Source organism: Triticum aestivum, chromosome 1B (assembly GCF_018294505.1).
Source record: "Triticum aestivum cultivar Chinese Spring chromosome 1B, IWGSC CS RefSeq v2.1, whole genome shotgun sequence".
NCBI lineage: Eukaryota > Viridiplantae > Streptophyta > Magnoliopsida > Poales > Poaceae > Triticum > Triticum aestivum.
Window position 1 is genome coordinate 460,094,667 of NC_057795.1, and position 13,300 is coordinate 460,107,966.

Sequence of the window (13,300 nt, forward strand, 5' to 3'; positions counted from 1 at the left end):
ATCTCTCTCTGAATCCTCCTCTGAGGAGCTATCTGTAACCAGCAAGAAATCTGCATCGACAGGTAGCACTGACTGCTCAAAAGACCTTGTTTTCACTCCAGATTTTCCCATGACCGACTCAAATGGCTGATGCACAGGAAGAGTAGATGAATGTATAAACATTGTTGACAAATGGAATACATTATGGAAAAAAATATGGCACGATACAATTCACATATACGATGACTGGCTAAACAGGATGGCATTGCATGATTCACGTATTGTCGGAGTAATGGGCCACGGGTAGGCTAACCCGAGCCCCAGGACATTTCAAGACATCGGGGAAGGTCGCGCCCCTCAGGCCGAGTCCCAGGAGCGACTTCAAAATATGCCGAGTCCCAGACGGCGACTCCCAGATAAGCCGACTCCAAGCTGGCGACTTCCAGAGAGGCCGACTATGGAGAGTCCGCCCAAGGCTCCTCCCTTATCCCGAAGTACGACGCGGGGTACGGTCACGGCATGGCCGTTTCCCCCCTACTTACGAAGGGCCGGCATGGCTACAGTGAGCCGTATCGCTAGAAGATCTCCGGCGAGATGCGGCACTGTTGCCATGCCTGCCCTGATCTCAGCCACAGTGTGCAGTACACTGTGCCCACGACGCCGGCCTGTACGACCTGAAGGCGGCGGGGCCACCTGTCAGTGGGTGGGCCGAAGGCGGCCTAGGCAACCCGAAGACAGACCTATGGGAGTCGGCCTCCCTGGAGTCGGCCGCCTCCTCCCGGGCCCCACGAGCCATTAATCAGATAAGATGGGGAATGGCGACAGTGATCGCCCGATAGACGGCGGCACTGTTGCCACGACCCGATGACCGAGCCTGCGTTATCAGGAGCGCCGCTACAGTATCAAGCCTGTCCACGGGACCCGCCAGTCGGTGGGCCCCAGAAGCCGGCGGGAAGGACGGCGGCCTGAGAGACAGACGGCTGGGACCCGCGCCCAGCCGGATTACTATTGTACCCCCAAGGTAGGCCTATATAAACCCCCCGGGGCACCCATGCAAAGGGTTCGGACCTAGAGAGAAAGATAGACCAGATAGCCCAGGGAGGAAAGAGCTAGCCTTGCCCTCTCCTACCTCCCGAAATAGCTCCAGGAGCACCATTGTGGTCACTTTGCTTTAGTGATCATGCGGAGACCCCGCAGAGCAGCAGTAGGGGTGTTATCTCCTAGGAGAGCCCGGAAGCTGGGTAAGTTCCGCCGGCGTGCATGTCTTCCCCTCATCCCGCTTCCAGGCACCGGCGACGTTCTACTTGCTCCCACCATGATAAGCCATCCTTTGGCATATGTCGTATCCAACCCCCGACATTTGGCGCCCACCATGGGGCGAGGTGCACCGTCGTCCGGAGATCTGCTCTGGACGGGAACCTTGTTCCTCCCCGGCGAGCACAGCCAGCCCGGCACGCCGGGCGGCGTCTGTGCCGACGCGCTAAGCGGCGCTGAGATCGCCTGTGCAGCCGGCTGCCTCGCCGATCTTGTCGGCGAGGTTTGCCTCTCCGACGAGCCTGCGCCCGACGCAGGCACGAGTGGCCCCGAGAGCCTCCTCGCGGGCCTCCTCGACCAACTCCACGTCGCCGGCGAGCCTGCGGTGGACCTGGACTCCATAGGATCCACCGACCCGAAGTAGCCAAGCACTTGACCCAGCGATAGTCTGCAGAGCGGCTGCTCGACTGACAAGGCAGCGACTAAAGGAAGGCGGCAAAAGGAAAAGCCTAAAGAGCAGTAAGCAAGGAAAGACGGAAAGCAGATTAATATTTACATAGGCCCTTGGCCGAATCTTCGAATAGAAGTTCAAGATACACCCCGCGGGTGGAATTGTTCGAATCTAACAAAGTTTTCAAAAGATTACTAAGACAGATAAATAGAGGCGAAAAAGGCAGCCTAGGACGCGGCATCTGGGATTGGAGGATCGGAGGAGACGGCGGTGTCAGGCGCCGGGGCAGTCGGCTGGGCGGTCTCGGTTTGATCGCCTCCGGCGGCAGTCATTTTCTCTTGACGCGGCTCGTTGCTGGAGGCGCGGTCGAGCTGAGGCTGGCCGCCTGCTCCGTCTTCTGGCACCTCCGCCTCGCCTTCGGCCCCCGCCTCGTCCTCCTCCTCAGTGCTGGAGTCGATCACCTCCGCCGAGTCCTCGCCATACTCTGGGTTCATCCCGAACCACTCTGCCGGCACTTCCTCGCCGCCTTCAGCCTGCTCGGGCACGAAGACGCTAGTGTCCGTGTACTCGGCGAAGGCCGCCGCACGCTCGATAAGGCGCCCTCCATGGCCTCCAGCTCGGCATGGGCTTCTAACCGGAACGTGGCCAGACGGTCCAGGTCCAGCCCTGGATACCACGCCTTGACGAACTCCAAGGCCCGTCGCGCTCCGGCCCGGGCCGAGGAGCCCTTCCAGGTCTCAAGACGGCCGGTAGCGACTTCCAGCCAGTCGGCGGTTCGACTGGCGGTGCACAGAGCCGGCATATCCGGCCACAAAGCGGCAACCGCCTGGGCGCCGGCGCGCTGAAGCCGGCGCATCTGCCGGTGGGCCGGACGAAGACGGGCTTCAATGCTCAGGAGCTGTTCATCAACGATTCGGGGGGCATTGGCGGCGATCTCCTCACCACTCGCCCTTCGCGCCTCACGAGCAGCCTCGATGGCCAGAGGGACCACTTGCGAGTGACCAGGGAAAAAGTCTGCCAAGACAAAAAGGAAGAAAGCCGAAAAATCAGAAGTCGGCCTGGCACATAGTCGGAAGCCCGAAGAAACGAAAGAAACGTACCATCCACAATATCCTCGATCTCGTGGAAGCCGGAGGTCAGCATCGCCTCCCTGTCAGTCCAGGAGGAGCGCTCGCTCTCGAACTCAGCCAGGAGAGCGGCTTCCTTCTTCTCGGCCTGGTCCTGCGCCTTCTTGAGCATCTCCTTCTGCTCGGCCAGCTGCGCCGCCAGTAGGTCGCGCTCTGTGGCGAGCCTGCCACACTCCTCCTCCTTGGCGAGACGGGCGGTATTGGCCTCGCCCAGCTGCTCCTGAAGAGCGGCATTGGCTCCTGAAAAACGAAAGAGGAAACAAAAGAGTCGTCAGCAAAGAAGATCGCCGGGAAGATCTGGCCCGACTGCTCAACAGTCGGCCCGAATCTCGGGGACTACAGCCCGCGGGTGCGCCAGCGTGCCCCCGTGAAGAAGAAGAACTCACTCTAGCTTTCCGATAAGTCGGCAGCCCGCTTGCTCAACTCCTCAACATTGCGGTTGAAGGCAGTGGCGCGGAGTTTGTGATACTCCTGCAATAAGTCATTGAAGACAAAGTTAGTGTTTGGAACTCGCTAGAGGGAGTTCCGAACCGCCTGCTCAGCAGCCGGCCCGGAACTCGGGGACTACACCCAGTGGGTGCGCTGGCGCGCCCCCACAGAGAAAAACAAGAATCAAGAAGGAAAAGAAACTTACTCGGATGGCCATTCGCGCGGCCAGGTGCGCTCTGGTGCAGGTTTGAAGGGTGTCGCCTTCGGCCCGCAACTTCGCCTGGACTTCCAGGAGCAATTGATTTAGCGGCCCAGTGCCGCCTCCACGCACCCACCCGGTGGGCGCGGCGCTTGTGGCCTCGGTGTCTAGAGTTGCCGAGCTGGCGGCGCCGATCTCCCGAGGTCGCGCCGCCGAGGTCGCCCTCTCAAGACGGTGACGCACCGGCGAGGCAACTTGGAGAAGCAGCCGCGCTTCGGCCTCGTCCATGGCCGACGGCTCCGACGGATCCACCGGCTGTTTGCCGTGTGGTCTCCCAGACGGCGGTGGAGGCGGCGGCGGCATGAGAGCGTCCGACATGGAGGCCTCGCCGCTCTCCTTCTCTGTGACGGGGTTCTCGGTGCCGGCTCCCTCGGTCTGCCCTGTGAACTCCGGAGGCGGCGGTGCAGACGATAGTGGGGGGACGAGCATCGCCGATCGGTGACGCGTGGCCTCCTCAGCGCGCCGTCTCGCTGCAAGGGCGGCTTCGGCATCATCCAGCTTTTTCTGGGCGGAGGCGGCCGCCCTGTCGACCTCCGCCTTCTCCAAACGGTCGGCCTCCTCCTCCTCGCGCTTCTCTCGCGCATTCCGCTCCGTCGCCTCCCGGAGGTCGGCGGCAGGGTCGGGCCGCTGAGTATTGGCGGATGTCTCTGCTGACCCCATGACGGAGGGGACGGCGACTCTCTCAAGGGAAAGAGGGGCCCTGAAGAAGAATGGAGGGAGTATATAAACGAAGACTCAGACAAGATTCAACAAAGAAAATAAAAGAGCGTGAAGACTTACGCGGATACTAGCGGCGGCCTTCTCACTTCCCTTCGGAGGCGGTTGGCCTTCGCGGCCGCCTCCTCTCGTCTGGTCGCGGCGGCCGCCCCCTTGAACTTCTTCAATTTGCCGCCGGGCGCACTCGGCACGGCGTGACGCCTCTTCGCGCCGCCTTGGCCAGCGGAGGAGCCGGCACCCGACGGGCCGATCCTCAGCTGGTGGCACGGAGCGACTTCGCCTTCGGCGTCGTCATCAGGCCAGTCGGCGAAGGTGGCCGAGGGCCTGAAGTCGCCTTCTGCTCCTCCTCCCCCGCCTTCGGCATCGGCTTCCATCGCCGCCGCCCCCAAGTCGGGGTCGTCGACGTCGCTCTCCGCAGTCGGGAACATACTCGCGGGGCTGTCTCGTGGCGCCGGCGGCAGGCTGCATAAGAGGATTCTAGCTCATAAGAAACCAACGAGAGTCAGAAGCCGGAGTCGGCTGCGAAAAAAGACAAAACAATAGGAAGACGCGACTTACCACCGGTGGAGGGTTGTCGCGCGAGTACGGCTCCTTGCCGAATTGCCAGTCCTCCTCGTACTCGCAGTGCATGATGTAATTCACCATATTTGCCACCTCCTTGCGGGGCATCTCCTTGGTGCTCATCCGACTTGGGTCTCAGAGGCCGCTCATCTGACAGATCAGGTGAGGCCGGCCTTGGAGCGGGAGAACTCGGCGCACCACGAAGGCGGCCAGCAAGTCGGCCCCGACGAGTCCCTCCGACTGCGTCAAGACTCGGAGTCGTGCTACAGTGGCGGCTCCGGCGGGAGTCAGCGTCTTGACTCGGTGGGACCAGCTGGGAAGCCGCCCAGTCAGGGGACCGGTGTTGTACGGCGGCAAGTTGATCCAGTCGCCGTCGGAGGCGAGGTTCTTCACGTAGAAGTACGAGCGCTGCCACATCTTCACCGACTTGATCAGCGTGATGGGAGGAAAGGGGTTGTCGGCCGTCGAGCGCCGCATCGCGATGAAGGCGCCGCACTGGGCCGGCACGCCGGCGATGTGCATGCCGAGCTTAGAAGAGAAGAATTCTCCCCACAGCTTGATGGTGGGGATAACACCGAGGAAACCTTCGCACAGAGTGGAGAAGGCGGAGAGCAGCACTACCGTGTTCGTGTGAGGTGGTGCGGCTCAAGGATGTGGAATTCCAAGAACGAGCGGAAGAAGCCGCTCGCCGGCAGCCCCAGGCCGCGCATGAGGTGCGAGCGGAATATGACCCGCTCGCCCGATTCCTGCGCCGGCCGGATTTCCTCCTCCGGCGCGGTGCGGGCGCGTACGAGGTCTGCGCTGGGGAGGCGGCATGTCCGGCAGAGGAACTCGATGTGTTCTTCTTCTACCTCCAAACCGTCCCATACGCCGGAGCGTACGGCGGGGGCCACGGTGAAGGAAGAGCTCATCGCCGCGGTATGGTGTGCTCTAGCTCAACGGCGGAGGCGAGAGAGAGAGAAGGCAAGATTAGGTGGGGGAACAAGGAAGAAGGGCGCGCGAGCTGTGCCGCTCCGCTTCCCCCCGCCTACTTATAGCCCTGTGGGCTGAGAAGCCGAGGGGGTGGGCGTGGGATTAACTGCGCATGATGCCCCATGCCGCCCCACGATTTACCCACGAAGTTACTGCGCGCAGTAACGACGTGGGAAAACCAACCATCCTCGGCCGCAACGGATCCGTTCGTATGCCGAGGCGCGGTAGTGGCGGGCCCTGCCTGACGGCCCGTCCCGTCCTGCGCGTGGGCAGGCAGACTGTTCTCCCCACGTGGTGCCGCGCGATAGGGCCGCCCTGATGGCTGCGGGGAAGCGTATCAGGCACGCCGCCTGGCTTCCCGCCCCGACTTTCGAACTGAGGCTCTTCACTAAAGCTCTGACTTTCGACAGTCGGCCTAAGGGATGACGGCAGCCGAGCCCCAGAGTCTGCACTTTTAAAGATTGAAGCTGTTGAAGCCCCACAATGCAGCGACCGCAGGGCTTCGCCAGCTTCGGGGACTACTTTCGGAGTAATGGGCCACGGATAGGCTAACCCGAGCCCCAGGACATTTCAAGACATCGGAGCAGGCCGCGCCCCTCAGGCCGAGTCCGAGGAGCGACTCCAAAATATGCCGAGTCCCAGACGGCGACTCCCAGATAAGCCGACTCCAAGCTGGCGACTTCCAGAGAGGCCGACTATGGAGAGTTGGCCCAAGACTCCTCCCTTATCCCGAAGTACAACACGGGGTACGGTCACGGCATGGCCGTTTCCCCCCCTGCTTACGAAGGGCCGGCATGGCTACAGTGAGCCGTATCGCTGGAAGATCTCCGGCGAGATGCGGCACTGTTGCCATGCCTGCCCTGATCTCAGCCATAGTGCGCAGTACACTGTGCCCACGACGCCGGCCTGTACGACTCGAAGGCGGCAGGGCCGCCTGTCAGTGGGTGGGCCGAAGGCGGCCTGGGCAACCCGAAGACGGACCTGTGGGAGTTGGCCTCCCTGGAGTCGGCCGCCTCCTCCCGGGCCCCACGAGCCATTAATAAAATAAGATGGGGAATGGCGACAGTGATCGCCCGATAGACGGCGGCACTGTTGCCACGACCCGATGACCGAGCCTGCGTCATCCGGAGCGCCGCTACAGTATCAAGCCTGTCCACGGGACCCGCCAGTCGGCGGGCCCTAGAAGCCGGCGGGAAGGACGGCGGCCTGAGAGACAGACGGCTGGGACCCGCGCCCAGCCGGATTACTATTGTACCCCCGGGGGGTAGGCCTATATAAACCCCCCGGGGCACCCATGCAAAGGGTTCGGACCTAGAGAGAGAGATAGACCAGATAGCCCAGGGAGGAAAGAGCTAGCCTTGCCCTCTCCTACCTCCCGAAACAGCTCCAGGAGTACCATTGTGGTCACTTTGCTTTAGTGATCATGCGGAGACCCTGCAGAGCAGCAGTAGGGGTGTTATCTCCTAGGAGAGCCCTGAAGCTGGGTAAGTTCTGCCGGCGTGCATGTCTTCGCCTCATCCCGCTTCCAGGCACCGGCGATATTCTACTCGCTCCCACCATGATAAGCCATCCTTTGGCATATGTCGTATCCAACCCCCGACACGTATATGATGCTTGGCTAAAGAAGATGGCATTGCATGATTCACGTATATCATGCCTGGATAAAGAATATGGCATTACATAATTCCCTCCGTTCCTAAGTATTTATCTTTTTAGAGATTTCAAATGGACTACCACATACAGATGTATATAGACATATTTTAGAGTGTAGATTCACTCATTTTGTTCCGTATGTAGTCACTTGTTCAAATCTCTAAAAAGAAAAATATTTAGGAATGGTGGGAGTATGATATAGAAACCAAACATGCGGCATTCACACAAAGCAAATCTAAACTAAGCTGATGACATATAAGATGTATAATGTAAGCAATGCAAGGCGCCATATGCATGATATGACCAACATCAACATGCCAGGTTAGAGCAAACACCTCAGGTGGTAAACAGGCGTGGTCGGCTCCTTCTGAATCTCCATATGAACAGTTATCTTCCTCTGGAATACAATCTAGAAATGCAGGAGGGGGGGCACTTTGCCCATCATGGAGTGGCGTCTGCATGACATTATATTCGCACGCAATAGTCTTCTCTTTTTTCTCCACATGTTCAGTACGATTGTGTACAATATCTGACATCCATAATAAAAAAATAGTTAGATTTTGTAAGGCCTAAGGGGTGCATGCAAAAATCAAGACTGATGGTAGCAAACGAGTGGATGGATCCAAAACTAATGATAGGAGGTAGAGTATAGCTTCAGTTTGAAAAGATGGACAATGGATCACCTATTGTTTGTTGCCCACCCAACATGAACCACATAGAAGACCCCAGATGAACCAGATAGTAGACAGATACTATTCATTACTGGCTTGATATGAAACCCATGGGCAATTCAAAACTCAAGATTGAACGATAAAGTAGAAGGTAATAATAACCGATGTATAACATAAGAAAACACGAAATACTGCGACCTCTCTTCCGGAACTGTGTAGTCCTCAGGTTCATCTGCTCAGTCGATGATGGTAATGCAGTTGGTGTGGCTGCCGGAAACGGGGAAGATGATCTGAGGTGGTGAAAGAAAGTCTGCAGGGGGATCTCTGCTACAGTGAACGCTTCTGTCGGTGGTGCACCTCAGGTGGGGTGCATGGCGGCACGGCAGGAGCAAGACATAACACACAGAGTTTTCGTTGACGCCTATCTAAAAATGAAGTAAGTCTATAAGGGCTCCTTACAATTGGAGGATTCTATAAACGCAGGTACAGGAAAAACAAAGGAATAGGATAGGAATGCACATGCAAAACAGAGCATTTGGAAACATAGGATTTCAGTCAACCTGGGTGTTTGGCTCACATGAATTGGAAGAACAGAGGAATGGAGAAACAAAGTGATGCGACGAGTGTACAACCTCTTTGGCATAGCCTTGTGGACCTCAGCATCATTGGGTTGGACATCGAGGATGGTGATGATGCTGGTGTGACTATCGGAGGCAGGGAAGAAGATCCGAGGCCTCTGGAAACGGCACCGAGGGAACTGCTCCACTGTGATGGACGGTTCCGTTGTTGGAGCAGCTCCGCTAAGGTGTACGGCGACGAGGCTGAAGCATGACAAGATAGACAACGTTAATCTGAAGTGGGACCCTAATATCATCTGTAATAGATGATGTAAAATACATCACCAAAAAGTGCTAGATGTAAAACGCATCAGCCGCGCCACGGCCGCTCCGACAGATGCTATAAGTATTGTTCACCCTAAACTTAACTGAAGAAAATGAACTTCACAGTTGAAACCGAATTTTACTGTCGAAACTGATTGAACTACTAATAGAGCATTGCAACAGATGTTTAGGGCGTTCGAGCAATAGTAGCAGAGAAGCAGTGATATAAATCAGTAGACGCTCGAGCAGGGAACGCACTAGCAGAAAGCAAGTCGTGCAGTAGCACCGCGAGCGAGTGCTAAAGCAGCAACTCCTGTAGCTGCCAGAGGTCGTGCAGCAGTAGCAGCAGCAGCGCAAGCGAGAGCAAGAGAAGAGCAGCAGCACGAACGAAAGCAGGAGTAGTGCAGCAGCGCGACCGAGAGCAAGAACAGAGCCGAAGTGCGAGCGGGAGCCGGAGCAGCTGCAGCTAGTGCCGTTGTGGAAGTCGTCGCCGAGGAAGCAACGACATGGGGGAGAGACGCCATGGATGATGTGGCCGGCGACGGCGCTGTCGATGGAGACACGCCATGTCTGCTCGGTATTGAGCACCGGCAGCCCCGTGAGATCGAATAAAAGATAAAATGCAGCGGTGAGTGCAGAACCTCCTTGGTGGTACCGAGTTGGCCTCGTCTTCATCGGAGGAATTGGTGAGGGTGTTGCGGTTCCGGTGGGGCGGGTCAATACAATGCTGTGGGGATTGAGGTGGTGCGATAAACGAGGCAAACGTCGGGGCAGCTCCTTGAAGGTGGAGGACGGGGCGGCTGATCCGGCGGGACGACGAGATCGACAACGGATCCTCATCCGGTGCGGTGGATGAGGGACGGCGAGCTGTTGCGGTGGACGAGTAGTCGGGGAAGAGTCTCCGGCTGGGTGGCGGTCGGGAGGCCGACGGAAGAGCGTGGGGTTTCGCAGGTTTTGGTGGCCTCGGTGTACGAATGGGGGGCAAAGGGGGAAGGGGAGCCAAGCTTAGGGACGCGCTTGTCAGATATGTAGGGTAAGTTACCAGCGTGCCCCCACCGGTTTTGACACCGCGACCTCGAGCTTCATTTCCGGCTGAGGGGTAGAAGGGGGAATTCACGTGTGTGGGCTGCGGGAGCAATTTCGGATGAGGAGGGAGTTCTCGCGCACGTCCAAATTTCGGGATAACAAGGCGCAACGCGAGTTGAAGAAGCGGGAGTTTCAAAGCAGGTGAGACAAAATATACTCGAGATTGAAAATTTCGGGATAACGAGCTGCAGATTCCTTGTTTGGCAGAACAAACTTAACGTGTAAAAAAACAATTCATACAAGACACAATAGAGTCATGTCCCCTTTTACTATATTGCTATAGATGCCATTGAAAAAACTACAAGAAAAATGTAAAAAAAATCGGGAGAACAAGATTACCCTGCACAGTACCAAATCAATTCGCACCAAAGAAAGAGTAATGTCCCTTTTTATATGATTATAGATGCCATGATCTCGAATTTCAATTTTTGAATCCACGTTATGTTGAATTCGAATATATCGTTAGGTGACCTTGCGGTTTATAATTGATGTAGTCGTACATTTTGATCTTCCATCATATATGAACATTTTACTCCACCATGTGAACATATATATTGTCGTCTACCATATGGACTAAATTTGAATCAATTTTCCTTATTTGAATATGATTGTTGTCAAGTTATACAATAATTTAAATATTATACTGATAACAAAAAACATGCATATAGCAGTAATCATATTTCACTATGAACTACATGTACCATATGCTCTCCAATTCAAATATTTGTATCCATTTTATGTTGAATTCAAATCATAGTACATTATTGGTCTAGGTAGCGAGATGTTCGGGATAATCTAAACCCTGTTTTCATACGTATATTTTTTGGCTGAATTGGGACTAGTTTTGGTATAAGCCTCTTGCAAAACCGAAGATTCTCTCAACAAGCCTCGTGGTTCCGAGAGGGATCATGTCACCTTTGTGTGCGAAATGATATACGCTGCCTCCCCCCTGATTTTATTTACAGAGGCAACATAAAACTATATGAGTGCCCTGTTAAATTTCGGAATTATTTCAGGTTTATTTGGCCTTTTATACATTAATTGAGTTTCTGGACTTTTAATGTGCATAATCTAAATATGAATTGCATGCACATCCTCCAGTGCACCAAAGTGGGTTGAAAAATCACATGTGTGTCCTTGGTTGAATTTCTAGGTCCCATGGAAGAAATGAGAATGAAATTCAAACATCTGGGCGTCATGACTCGCCCGAGAACATCGAGAAACTTAGATTTTAAATTCATGTAAATCCAAAACTCGCCTGGAAATCATGAAACTTGGCATGGTGTCATGTCATGGCACTAACATGTTGTGGTAAAAAATTGGGCCGATTTGGAAGCTCGTGGTTCTAAGAGGGAACGTGCCACCTTTGAGTGTGAAACGATATACGCTGCCCCCCTTGAGTTTCTTAACAAAGGCAACATAGAACTACATTAGTGCCCTGTTAAATTTTGGAATTATTCCGGGTTCGTTTGTCGTTTTCTATACATTAATTGAGTTTCTGGTCATTTAATGTGCATAAGTCAAATTTGAACTACAAGCACATGCTCTCGTGCACCAAAGTTGGTTGAAAAATCACATTTGTGTCCTCGGGTGAATTTCTAGGTCCCATGCAAGAAATGAGAATAAAATTAAAACATCTGGGCATCGTGGCTCGGCCGAGAACATTGAGAAACTTGGTTTTAAAATTCTTGTAAATCCAAAACACGTCTGAAAATCATGAAACTTGGCATGGATGTCATGTCATGGTACTACCATGTTGTGGTAAAAAAATTGGCCGAATAGGAACAGATTTTGGTATAAGCTTCTTGCAAACCGAAGCTTCTCTCAAGAAGGCTCGTGGTTCTGAGAGGGAACATGTCACCTTTGAGTGCGAAACGATATACGTTGTCCCCCTTGAGTTTATTTACAAAGGCAACATAGAACTACATGAGTGCCCTGTTAAATTTTGGAATTATTCCGGCTTCGTTTGGCCTTATTTACACATTAATTGAGTTTTTGGTCATTTAATGTGCATAATTCAAGTTTGAACTACAAGCACATGCTCCCGTGCACCAAAGTTGGTTGAAAAATCACATTTGTGTCCTCGGGTGAATTTCTACTCCCTCCTTCCATATATATAGGTCCTAATGCGTTTTTCGAGGCTAACTTTGACCAAACGTTATAGCAATAATATATGACATGCAACTTACACAAAGCATACCTTCAAATTTGTATGTCAAAGGAGCTTCCAATAATATAATTTTCATAGTATACATCTCATGTGCTATTAATCTTGTCAATAGTCAAAGGCTGTCTTGAAAAACACATTAGGCCCTATATAGATGGAAGGAGAGAGTAGGTCCCATGCAAAAAATGAGAATAAAATTCAAACATCTGGGCATCGTGGCTCGGTCGAGAACATTGAGAAACTTGGTTTTAAATTCGTGAAACTTGGCATGGTGTCATGTCCTGGTAGTACCATGCCGTGGTAAAAAAATTGGCCGAATAGGAACAAATTTTGGTATAAGCTTCTTGCAAGTCGGAGCTTCTCTCAAGAAGGCTCGTGGTTCTGGGAGGGAACGTGTCACCTTTGTGTGCATAATTCAAATTTGAAATACAAGCACATGTTATAGTGCACCAAAGTTGGTTGAAAAATCGCATGTGTGTCCTCGGGTAAATTTCTAGGTTCCATGCAAGAAATGGGAATGAAATTCAAAATTCTAGGCGTCGTGGCTGGGTTGGAAACATTGATAAACTTAGTTTTTTAATTCCTGTAAATCCAAAACACGCATGAAAATAATGAAACTTGGCTTGGTGCCATGACATGGCACCAACATCCTGTGGTAAATTTGCAATCCGATTTGCAAAGGCGCACACATTAACAATCAACAAAGTCATTTTGGAACAAGTGTTGTCACGTTACAATCGGAAACACAAGTATTGTTGAAACTATGGGCGTTCTACTTACTAGTACCATTTACGTGCTGCCATGCGTCCCCATTTTTTATTAGCTAGGAGGCGCCATGCAGGGTAGCTATTTGAGTACGAGAGGCGTGCGGTCAGACCCATGCGCATGCTTATCGGCAGGAGAGCCCTTTGACCTCCATCTGTCGTCCACCTCTCTCCCAAGGTCTCCATTAATGGCGCCCGAGCCTCTGTTTAATGGTGTGGCTATGTCTCACTCGACTGAGATTTAAGAGAGAAAAAAGAAAATATGAAAGCACGGATCTTGATGTAAGATCCGACGGACCTATATAGCATGTACTGCGACTTATAGCAAC